Source organism: Lathamus discolor, chromosome 6 (assembly GCF_037157495.1).
Source record: "Lathamus discolor isolate bLatDis1 chromosome 6, bLatDis1.hap1, whole genome shotgun sequence".
NCBI lineage: Eukaryota > Metazoa > Chordata > Aves > Psittaciformes > Psittacidae > Lathamus > Lathamus discolor.
In genome coordinates this window covers 33,614,732-33,623,993 of record NC_088889.1, presented here as the reverse complement: position 1 = coordinate 33,623,993, position 9,262 = coordinate 33,614,732, and positions in this window count along the sequence as shown.

The following is a 9,262-nucleotide window of genomic DNA, read 5'->3' as shown; positions in this document are numbered from 1 at the left end:
AACCTACAAACTCCTTATAGTACGCTTTAATAGTTTTAATGTTGCTTTTCTAATAAAGTATGGGTGTGAACTATCATGTAACTAACAAGCATGGATCAAATCTAAAAATATGTTCTCATTATGTTATTGATCCAAATAGTCACGATTATAAACAAGACACCTATGTATTTTCATCAAGTCCTTTAGAAATGCTGTCTTAATGGACATACTGAATTGCTGAGGTGAGCAGCTCGAGAGAGGACGCCTTCAACACCTGAGCGGGGGAGAGATCAGCGTCCAGGAGCCTCAACTCGGAGAGACAAGAGCCACCGAGGGAGCCTCAACTCCTCAACAGGGCTTGCCCAGGAGCCGGAAGCTCCTCTGACGCGAGCAAGGGACTCACAGGGGGCGGAGGCAGGGAGAGCGGCACCAGCCCTGGCAGGTAAAAACCTGACCCAGGCAGCGCGAAGGACTAGCAGCGCGGCGAGGCAGTTTGTGCGGGCAGGCGAGTGGATTGATGAGTGCTCGCCTTATGGCCAGGGCGGTGGCCTGCGTAGGCACCCAGACAGAGCCGATGAGAGGGGAGGCTGCAGTGCAGAGCTCGGAGCGTAGAGAATGCCTGCGCTGGTCTCGTGAGGGGAGGGTGCACGATGGGCAGGACTGCACTCGGTGCTCCCTGGTGGAGGCCTTTCTGAAGCAGGTGGCTGAGCTGCGGAATGCTCTCGGTAGGCTGCAAGATGTCAGGGAAGAGGAAGCAAGGCTGCTTGCTCCAGGCCCAAACTGTGCAGGGATCTCAAGTGTCCCCTGTAGTTCATGGAGGAAAGAAGGAGGCTGCTAACCCAGGAAGCTGGGAAACAGTAACAAAAAAAGGAGGACAATTAAAAACAAGGGGCTGCCTCCTAAATCTGTTGTCCCCGCCCAGAACTGCTTTGCTTTCCTGCAGAGGGCTAATGAGGAAACACACTTGCACTATGAACAACCAGCTGATGCACTGCTAAAGAAGGTCACTAGTGCTGCCAGGAAAAAGTGGCGGGTCATAGTAGTAGGGGACTCTACTTTGAAAGGAACAGAGGCACCCATCTGTCGGCCTGACCCAGTCTCAAGGGGGGTGTGTTGCCTACCAGGGGCATGGATCAGGGATGTTGCAGAGAGGCTGCCTGCTCTAGTAAGTTCCACGGACTATTACCCAGTTCTAGTGATCCATGTGGGTCCTAGGGATATACATAGCAGTAGCCCAGAGAACATAAAGAAGGACTAAAGAGCCCTGGGAGAGGTGGTTAGGGGCTCTGGAGCTCAGACTGTGTTTTTGTCAATTCTCCAGGATAAAGGGGAGGACCTTAAAAAGCTAGGAGGATTGGCCAGGTTAATAAATGGTTAGGACAGTGGTGCCATAGTCAGGGGTTTGGGTACCTAGAACATGGGACTCAATTTAGTAGGCCAGGTCTACTGGTGGCTAGTGAAGCTGGTCTAACAAAGGGGAAGAATGGGTTTTGGCTTGCCAGGCTGGTCAAAGAAGATTTAAACTAGGTGTGTTGGGGGAGGGGGGCATCATTCCATCCCAACACACCCGTGTGCTAAGGCACATGAAAAACAACAAGGTGCTTGGTGACAGCCAGCATGGCTTCACTAAGGGGAAATCCTGCCTGACCAATTTGGTGGCCTTCTATGTATTTCAGGTACCAAACTGTCTGTTGTGACAGCTGTCCCTAAACTTTGATGGCACTGGAATGGGTTGCCCAGGGAAGTTGTGAATGCTCCGTCCTTGGCAGTGTTCAAGGCCTGGCTGGACAGAGCCTTGGGTGAGATGGTTTAGTGTGAGGTGCCCGTGCCCATGGCAGGGGGGTTGGAACTTGGTGATCTTAAGGTCCTTTCCAACCCTAACTATTCTATGATTCTATGCTTAAGCATGCCTGACAGGAAGGAAGCAAATAAGAGCGTTGAACTCACTTGCGAAATCTTGGTAGCCTAAATTTAAAAAACTCTTTGGGAGGCAAAATGTTCCTGTTAAATGTATTTTCAGGTACCAAACTTGCTGTTGTGTGGCACAATAATATCCAATCTAACACAGGTTTTTGCAATAGGATGATTTATAATCACCATAGAATATGGACATCAAGTGTATACAAACTACGCTATAAGGACCAAGCAGTTGGGCATGAAAAAGGAGCGGGCATGAAAAAGGAGCGCACATGAAATTTAATCTTATAGCTTCTAAATGTTGCAAGGACAAAATAACGCTGTTCCCTTTTTTGTCACTAAAACTGCTCATTGAGTACTTAAACTACAACTGAAGTTTGTGGGTCAAGGTTAAAGGGAAAACAGCGAAGGGAGACATTATCATAGGATCTGTTACACACCGCCTGATCAAGGAGAACCTGCAGATAAATCACTCTACAGACAGGAAAAGCCTCATGCTCGCCAGTCTCACCTCTGTGCCTGGTAAAATCTTGGAGCAGATTCTCCTGGAAGGCATGCTAAGGCACATGAAAAACAACAAGGTGCTTGGTGACAGCCAGCATGGCTTCACTAAGGGGAAATCCTGCCTGACCAATTTGGTGGCCTTCTATGATGGGGCTATGGAACTGTTGGACAGGGGTAGAGCAATTGATGTCATCTACCTGGACTTGTGCAAAGTGTTTTACACTGTCTCACACAACATCCTTGTCTTTAAATTGGAAAGACATTAATTTGATAGGTGGACTACCTGGTGGATAAAGAACTGGCTGGCTGGACACATGCAAAGAGTTGTGGTTAATAGTTCAAATTCCAGCTAGAGACCAGTAACTAGTGGTGTCCCTCAGGGATCAGTGTTGGGACTGGTCTTGTTCAATATCTTTGTTGGTGACATGGACAGTGGGATTGAGTGCAGCCTCAGCGAGTTTGTCGATGACACCAAGCTGCGTGGTTCGGTTGATACGCTGGAGGGAAGGGATGCCATCCAGAGGGACCTTGACACACTTATGAGGTGGGCTGATGCCAACCTTATGAAGTTTAACCATGGAATCTGTGATAATACTTATTGTAGTAGTCCATAATTTGAAAACACAGACTACAGCAGAGAGTTTTACTATCTGAGGTGATCCTGTGACAATGTGCATATCATTTTTCCAGTGTCCTTCATCATCTTTGCAAGCTATTGCTGCTCGGCCTGTCTTGCCAGAGGCATCAGTGAATACTGTGAGGACCTCAGTTATTGGCATAATAGTTAATTGTGAAGTAGGGAAAAGGGGAAGAGAATGTAGGGATTGCACAGTTTTGTGTTCTGCGAAATGAATTCTAATTTGCCCTGTAAAATCTGCTAGAGCACACTGAAAAGCAAAAGACTGGTGAGTTAAAAAGGTTAGTTGTTTTATACCAAGAGGCAGATAAATAATATTGGGTTCAACACCATCTAAAGTCAGTATCCACTCTCTTCTTTTCTGAATGACCATAGCTATCATTTCAATGGCTGTTGTAACTGTTTTTCCAAAATTATGTGACAAAAATATCCATTCCAAAATAATCAATGGATCTACATCTTGCGAACCCACTGTGCTAAGAGCCCATAGGGTTGAAAAGATGAATAAAAAATGTAAAGGCTAATAGGGTGATCCATTTTTCGCTTATGAGCAACTTGACTGGTTAATTTTACAACCAGTTTATCAAGGGCGGTTCACGCAGAGGGGGTGAGTGTTCGAGGAGACGTCAAACATGGATCCCCCTCCAATAATTTTAAGAGGGGATGGAGTTCTTCCGTAGATATTACCAAGAGAGGATGGATCCAATTTATGGTTCCTGAGAGTTTTTATAAATCATTTAGAGTCTTTATTCTTGTCTGTAGCTTGATATTCTGAGGCTGAATGTTTTGTTTGGATATTTTCCATCCTAAATATTTCCAGGGTGGGGCTTCTTGAAGTTCTTCTTCTGCAATTTGGAATCCTGCTGTTGAGGCTGCTTGGATCACTTGTCATTTCCCTTTTGGGGCTGTTTGTTCCGATTCTGCAGCAATTAAAATGTCATCCATATAATGATAGATTAAAACATTCTCAAAACACTCTCGTATAGAGCTCAAAACTGTCGCTACAAATTGCTGGCATAGTGTAGGACTGGTTTTCATGCCTTGTGGCAACACTTTCCAATTATATCTTTTATGCGGCTCTGCAGCATTGATCGAAGGCACAGAAAAGGCAAATCACAGTGCATCTTGTGGAGCAAGAGGTATCATGAAAAAACAGTGTTTTAAGTCAATGACTATAAGAGTCCATGTTTGTGGTAACATTGTTGGCGAGGAGAGCCCAGGTTGCAAAGCTCCCATATCCTCAATTACCTCATTTATCTTTCTTAGGTCATGTAAAAGCCTCCAAGCATTATTTTTCTTCTGAATCAAAAAGACAGGTGTGTTGCATGGGCTGGTCGTGGGGACTATGTGACCAGCTTTCAGTTGTTCATTTACCAATTTGTGCAATCGCACCAGTTTTTCTTTTGGGAGGGGCCACTGATCTACCCACACTGGCTCATCTGATTTCCAGGTTAAAGGTGGGACCTGCTGCAAAATAGTGGCCCCTAAGAAAAATCCATACTTAAATGTATTCCCCATTGGCTTAAACAGTCTCTGCCCTATAGGGTAGGAGATCCAGATAAAGCAGAAGGCCTAATCGAGGCAGATCTCCCTTCTGGCCCAAAAATTACAAGAAGCTCTCTGCTCTGCTTTGGAGAGGGTGGACCACCAATTCCTGCTAATGAGGCATAAGCGTCCATTAAAGGCCAATGATGGAGCCATTGTCATGCAGAATGACTGTAACATTTGCTCCACTATCAATAAGTCCTTGCAAATGACCCCTGGCAACACAAAAAAAAAACCCTTATGGCTGTAGAGGATGGTCCAATTAACAATGCTACTTTTCCATGCCTGAATGGGCCATATGTGCCTGTTGGAATAAGCACAATTAATGCATCCTGAATTATTATCTCTCCCTAGGTGGCCAGGTCCACTCCAGCTCTGTGCTTGTGCTGGTGCACAAACTGTGGCAGCTCCCCAAGGGGGTCATTCGGAGGGGTAATTTGTTGTCATGGCGCAGCCCCTCCCCGAGGTCTGCTTGGGGTTTTCCGGTAAGTTTAAAGGTTGGCCATCCTGGTTGTCCTGGGTTCAGGTGACATGGCACCCCAGAGAGAATTGAGTCAGACAATGGGACTCATTTCTGGAATAACCTTATAGACACTTGAGTCAAAGAGCATGGCATTGAGTGGGTATATCACATCCCATACCATGCACCAGCCTCTGGGAAAATCGAATGGTACAATGGGCTGTTAAAAACTACACTGAGAGCAATGGGTGAGAGAACTTTCAAGCATTGGGATACACACTTACCAAAGGCCACCTGGTTGGTCAACACCAGAAAATCTGCCAACAGGGCTGGTCCAGCCCAGTCAGAACTTTTACATATTGTAGAGGGGGACAAAGTTCCTGTGGTATACCTGAAGAATTTGCTGGGGAAGACAGTCTGGGTTATTCCTGCTTCAGGTAAAGGCAAACCCACTCGTGGGATTGCTTTTGCTCAGGGACCCGGATATACTTGGTGGGTAATGCAGGAAGATGGGGAAGTCCGATGTATACCTCAAAGGGATTTGATTTTAAGGGAAAACAGCCAATGAACTTAATCATATGCTGTTGCCTGCTGTGTAATACTTTTATAGCCCATCAACTAGATGTCTTCAGGTCACCAGCGACTGGCCCTGACTTCCCTCAAACCATCATCCCAACAGAGAATGAACTGTGATAGAACCAGACAAGTTCTGCAGTAAAGGAACGATCAGCATCAGCAGGCAACAATCCAACACTGCACACAGCCTTTCCTGCTCCGAAAGACTGTTACAAGGGATGGAACCTGACATCATGGACCGAATGGATGCAGCAGCATTATTGGGATTGGTCCATGCGCTAAGTAATGATCTCTTTCTCTCTGTCTGTGGGTGTATGTGGATGTATATATACGTAAGAGTGATGGTATATTGAAAATATGAGATTTGAGCATGACGTGAATGGTAGGGAATAAGGGGTGGATACTGTCCTGGGTTTAGCAGTAGCAGTCAGTTTTTCTACTTCTTAGTAGCTGGTGCAGCGTTGTGTTTTGACTTTCAGCCTGGGAACAGAGCTGATAACACTGATGGTTTTAGTTGTTGCTATGTAATGTTTACTCTGACCAAGGACTTTGTGAGTCTCATGCTCTGCCAGGGAGGAGGGGAGGCCGGGAAGAAGCAGAGACAGGACACCTGACCCAAGCTAGCCAAAGAGGTATTCCATACCACAGCACGTCATGCCCGGGGAGGTAACTGGGAGTTACACGGAAGGGCACTTGCTCTCTTCTGGGTCGGGCTTGTTTTGGCGGGTGGTATCATATTCTCTTTGTTATTTCTCTTATCATTATTATCATTGGTGGTAGCAGTAGTGATTTGTGTTATACCTTAGTTACTGGACTGTTCTTATCTCAACCCGTGGGAGTTACATTCTTTCAATTCTCCTCCCCATCCCTCCCGGAGGAGGGTTGGAGGGAGGATAGAAAGATGGGGGTGGGGAGTGGAAACTGTGTGGCTGACTGGGTTTAAACCACGACACCAGTCAAATTTTGATTGGCATCGACTTACATAATGGCGCCCTTTATGACAGCACAAGCAAATTCCAGGTGCTCCCCTTTTATTATTTGCTTCTATTTTCGGACAGTCTTTTTTCAAATGGCCATACAGACAGCACAAAAAGCACTGCTTGTGGCTTAACCGACAGTGCTGCAAATGCTTCCGCAATCAGAGACAGATCATGTTGTCTAGACCTGACATTCATGCAAGCATTTAACATATCATCTATGCTCAGATCTTATAATGGCTGCAGTACTTTCTGACAGTCAGGGTTAGCATTCTCAATAGCAAGTTGTTTGAAAATATATTCACCTGCTTTCTCGTTATCAATCTGTTTCTCCAGAGCCTCATTAAGTCGGTCTAAAAACTTCATAAACGGCTCGTTTGCCTCTTGTTTGATTTGGACAAAAGGCTGTCTCTGTTTACCAGCCTCAGGGACAGTTTTCAAAGCCTGGAGTGCCAATTGTTTAACTTGCTGCAAGCCCACCTGGCAAATCCTAGCTTGCACAGCATTGGTGCCAAAATCAGCTTGACCCAGTAATACATCGTCAGTAATCACTCACAGTGGGTCACGCGCCCTCAATACTAAGTTTTCAGCAGCCTGGGCACCTGCGAGCTGCCTCATTTTCGATTCCCACATAGTATATTGCATGTCCGTCATTATCAAACAAAACAACGTTTTGAAATTGTTTGGGATAAATACATGAGTATCACAGAGAGACTGTATCGAAAGAGTTGTATATGTTTCCTCGAGTCCATTGTCCATCACCGTTTGCCTGCTATCTTTGATAAGAGCATACGAGAGACCTTCCCACTGTGGGTCTTGATCCAGCACGTACACCACTGGGAAAGCACACAATACATCTACACCCCCAGCCCATCTCGCTTCTCCCTTTACAGCTGGCCATTTGTCATAAGGATCTGGGGGATATAAATCAGGCTCCTTTTCCAGATCCATAGGCCCCATGTCAAAAGGACCATCCAGGTCATCATCAGAATTATCAGGTGGCAGAACCACAGGAGCAGCAACAGCAGATTGACTTTTTGATCTCACGGCACAGTCTGGCAAAGAGGGCAGTGGTGAGGGAACCGAAGGTGCCGCTTCTACCCCCTGTGCTTGGGAGCTGGCATAAAGTTTTCAAGTTTCAGAAGTAACTCGCCACAGGCTCAATAAAGTGGCAGCAACTTAATCATTGTTTGTAGCACAGTTCCACAAATTAACACAAATTTTGTCCCAAATCTCTAGGGTATAAATATTAGTGGAATTAATGGATGGATCAACTTTTGATGCCCAGAGAAGGATATGTTTCAATTCTTCCTTGTCAACTTTTTTCCCATACTGCTTAAGAATTGTAGCAAAAACTTCTAGAACTTTTCCCTGCTCCTTTGTTAAAGCAGACCCCATAATTCTCAGCCACTTACCCCGGTCATGCGAGAGGCAATCTGTACGGTTTGAATTTGCTTCCTTTCAGTGTGCACCTTTGCTTACTTTCAGCAAGCAGTTCAGCTGAGCCATGCCACCGGCTCAGCAACTAGTCGTTTTTCATGCCCCACGTTGGGCACCATTTGTGGCATTTCACGGCAGAGACTCAAGTTGATGCAGAGACTCAAATCCTCATTTATTACCACCAAGGCCCTTTTATCCACTTGTTCGGTACTTTCCCAACCTACACATACATGCAACATTCAATCCCACTGGCCCCTGTAAAACTCTCCAAGTAAATAGTCTAATCACAATGTTGCAGACCCTCTCACAACCCCCACATCCTCTGGCCTTACACATCCCAGCTCATCATCCCAGGGCTTGTCAAAGCACCAAGGCCTCAGAGCTCATTCCCAAACTGTTCTTCATGCAAATCTTATCACCTTCACTTCCCACACTGGAGCAATCCCAGGCACAGCTACAGGTTGGGCAGAGAAGAGATTCAGAGCGGCCCTGCAGAGAAGGGCTTGGGGGTGTTGGTCAATGAGAAAATGAACATGAGCTGGCAGTGTGCGCTCGCAGCCCAGAAAGCCAACCGTATCCTGGGCTGCATCAAAAGGAGCATGACCAGCAGGTCGAAGGAGGTGATCCTGCCCCTCTACTCTGCTCTTGTGAGACCTCACTTGGAGTATTTTGTGCAGTTCTGGTGTCCTCAACATAAAAAGGACATGGAACTGTTGGAACAAGTCCAGAGGAAGGCCACGAGGATGATCAGAGGCCTGGAGCACCTCCCATATGAAGACAGGGTGGTATGGTTTAGTGTGCGATGTCCCTGCCCATGGCAGGGGGGTTGGAACTAAATGATCTTAAGGTCCTTTCCAACCCTATTCTATGATTCTGTGATTCTAAGATAGGCTGAGAAAGTTGGGGCTGTTCAGCCTGGAGAAGAGAAGGCTGTGTGGAGACATCATAGCAGCCTTCCAGTATCTGAGGGGGGCCTACAAGGATGCTGGGGAGGGGCTATTCATTAGGGACTGTAGTGATAGGACAAGGGGTAATGGGTTAAAACTTAAACAGGGAAGTTAGGTTAGATATAAGGAAGAAGTTATTTACTGTGAGGGTGGTGAGGCACTGGAATGGGTTGCCCGAGGAAGTTGTGAATGCTCCATCGCTGGCAGTTTTCAAGGCCAGGTTGGACAGAGCCTTGGGTGACATGATCTAGGGAGAGGTGTCCCTGCCCATTGCAGGGAG